The sequence below is a fragment of the Camellia sinensis genome, chromosome 2 (genome assembly GCF_055761805.1).
Source record: "Camellia sinensis isolate YWXY chromosome 2, ASM5576180v1, whole genome shotgun sequence".
NCBI lineage: Eukaryota > Viridiplantae > Streptophyta > Magnoliopsida > Ericales > Theaceae > Camellia > Camellia sinensis.
The window spans coordinates 133,450,669-133,453,967 of record NC_138962.1 but is presented as its reverse complement, the minus strand read 5'-3'; positions in this window follow the sequence as shown (position 1 = coordinate 133,453,967).

The following is a 3,299-nucleotide window of genomic DNA, read 5'->3' as shown; positions in this document are numbered from 1 at the left end:
GGAAGAGCTATTCCAGGTTTTTTTGACTATTTTAGCCACAAAAGACAAAATAGGCTATTTTAGCCACAAAAAACAAAATATCACATCCAACCCATAATCATTACACTCTTCTCTCACAAAAAAAGTCAAAAGAGCCAAAAAGTCAAAAAGTCCTTCCCAAACCAAGCTTTTTAGCCCAGGCTAAAATAGTCAAAAAAGCCAAAAAGCCAACTCACTTCCCAAACAGAGGCTAAATTCATGTCGAAGCCTAATTACTAATCCCCACTTGTCAGTGCAGAATATCAAGTATAGGTTGAGGCATTTGACAGGTGCTCCACAGGGCTGTCCAAAGCAACATACTTTCCAAGATGGTGTTACTGTGGAAGCATAAATTGAGCCTTTGACCGCGTTTTGTGTCTGCATGGTTGATGGGAGGGATATATATGATTTTGTGATCGAATAATGTATTTTTAAAAAATTTCTTTTGTTTATAATGAACTAGAGGAGCATAAATATAGCCAAGAATTTTTAAACTGATGTGTGTTTTCAACTCCAAATTGATTGTTCTTATTGCATTTATGGTTCTGACTTTGAATTTTTTTTGCATTAGCGATTTTTTCAACAAAATCGAAATTTCTCTGGAGAGAAATAGAGAATTTCTCTGGGTTGAAGAGAATTTCTCTGGTCCAGAATTTCTCTGGGAAGTCCAGAGAAATTCTTTGGATGAAATTTCTCTCTGGATTAAATTGAGGGACCTTAGACATTATGAAAATATTAGATGTTCTTTATCCTATAAAATCTTAATACCAGGGACCCTAAAAAAAACCCCCTTTATATAATAGTGGTGATAGCAGTGATGGTGATGGTGATGGTGGTCATGATGGTAATGTTGTGGTGGAGGCGAGAGTGGCTGTGGTAGTGTGGTGACATTGGTAAGACTTTAATTCGAAAAATATTTTTTTTAGAAATAGAAAATATTTTCTACCCAAAAAAATTTGTTTTTCATTGAACATAAAAAAATTAATTTTCGTTTTTTATTATACTAAACATCAAAAAATAAATAAAATATTTTAAAAAATATTTTTGTCCAAGCAAACTTAGTTATGAACTAACGAAATTTTTTTGCATAAAATAATGACTTAGAGGTCAAAATCATCTACTTTTTTAACACCTTTTCTATTATGAATATTTATGATTGATTTTCATTTAAAAATAATCATTAAAGAGAGAATTATCATATATTAATGATATGAAGATAAATATTATTCAAAAAAAAATGTTATATATCACCGGCTTCTTGTCATTGTATCGTATCATGGCTTATGTAGATACTTGTGATTAGTTTTATATTTAAAAATATAACGAATACAAATAATATTTTGACAAGTAATATCTTGTCAGTTGGTGGTAGTTCAACACCTAATTAGTTTTTCAGATACAAATGTAATTTGATAAAAGTACTACTATAAGTGTAAATGGTTTTGGGGTAAGCACAATCAGTTTATAACTTTCATATTTCATTAACTCACAAATCAGAAGGACAAATCAATGATTAATGGTCAAATAGCCTTTTATAAAAACCCACTTAGATCCAGCATATAATTTGTAGGGGTCTTCTATCATTTCCCATATAGGCTAAGTGACCAAAAACCAAAAGTTGTAAAATTGGAACCACCACTTAGTTTTAGGGTCCAAGAATACATATTGATTTCTACCCTTAAAAAACTAATCTATTGTAAACAAAAAGCTTAGCTCGGGAGCGTAGGTACTAGATGGAAAGGTTTTATGCACCCATCTTGCCCGACACAAGGTTGACCTCTACTTATCACCTTGATTCTTATTATTAAAATTGTTAAGCATTATGTATGATGATAGTTTATACAATGATATTGAGATATCCTAGACATGGAGATAGGACAATCCAAGAGGATACCTTGTTCAAAAGAGAGATTTTGTAATTATTAAGAAAAATGATTTTAAAGTGAAAGTTCGAGCTTTATGAAAAATATTCTAATTTTTAGAAAAAAGAGAGGAGTTCAATTCAATTGGAAAAATTAGGTCAAGAACTTCAATTAAACCTATTTTAGCAGTTATCTCAATGTTCACCACAAAACACATAAAAAGTGAAAAATCCATCTACAAAATGAGGGAAAGAATGATAGGGGAAAGAAAGAGAAAAATCATCCATCCACAATAAATAAATAAAAAAATACCCATCCACAGAAAGAGGTTTAAGGTGTTATATATTATTTACTAATAACAATAATAATCTCCATGTTTTTTGTTTTCTTTCCTTTCTTGATTCCCACATTGGAATCTAAACGAATCTTTACACTTTCACTTGGAGAGAATTCAATATTTCGTTTTCCCTCCATTCACTTGGAATTTAAATTTTTTAGCTTTGTTCCCACATAAAATCTTGAGCAAATGAGTGTGCTCTCATCTACTATACATAGAGGAAGGACTTTCCATATTCCTTCAAGTTTTCATTGGAGGTCTTCCATTGAAGATATCCATGGGATGGAACTTTTAGTTCTATATATATATAACATAGAAAGAAGGAAATAAATAAATAACTAAAATATTCAAACAACCAAGTTGGGACAACTTGAATAAATCAGTTTAAGATTTCAAATTTAGAGATCCTAACCACTAGTTGGTTTATGGATGTTGGGAAATAGTTTCAACTTTTGAATTCCCTAAGTTGGTGTCTATTCGAGTTCCATATAAGGAACTCTCTTCAACATCCCACACTTAGTTTTTCCTTGCAAGTTTTCTTCAATGTCTTCATTCTGAATTTTTTGAGTTAAGGTTCTGGTTTAGAAAACAGCTGAGGAATACATCCTTAGTATTGTTTTCTAAAATAAGACATTGTATCCAGGAGATATAATTTCCAAGAGACCTTTCTATATAATAGAGGGAAAATTACTATCTTAAAGAAAGAATCCTAGATATGCCTTGCCTTTGAGTGTTTTACCTTTCTTCTTTAATGAATCCGTTTTTACCTTTTACACACAGTTGATTTATTTTTATACAACAATTTTAAGATAGTAATTATAAATCCCACAACGATGATCAAGACACAAATTCATTAAGGTGAAAGCTATGTGCTTTCGATTGCCTACCCTCAAACAGAAATGTCTCCTACAACTAATGGAGCCAATGCTACTGATGGTACTAGCACGTCCGAAGGAGCCTTGATAGAAACTTAAAAGAAATGGATGGAGGATGATTATGTGTGCCGTTTTACCATTCTCAATGCAATGACAACTGCACTATTCAACATCTTCCACAAGTATACAACAACATTGGAACTCTAG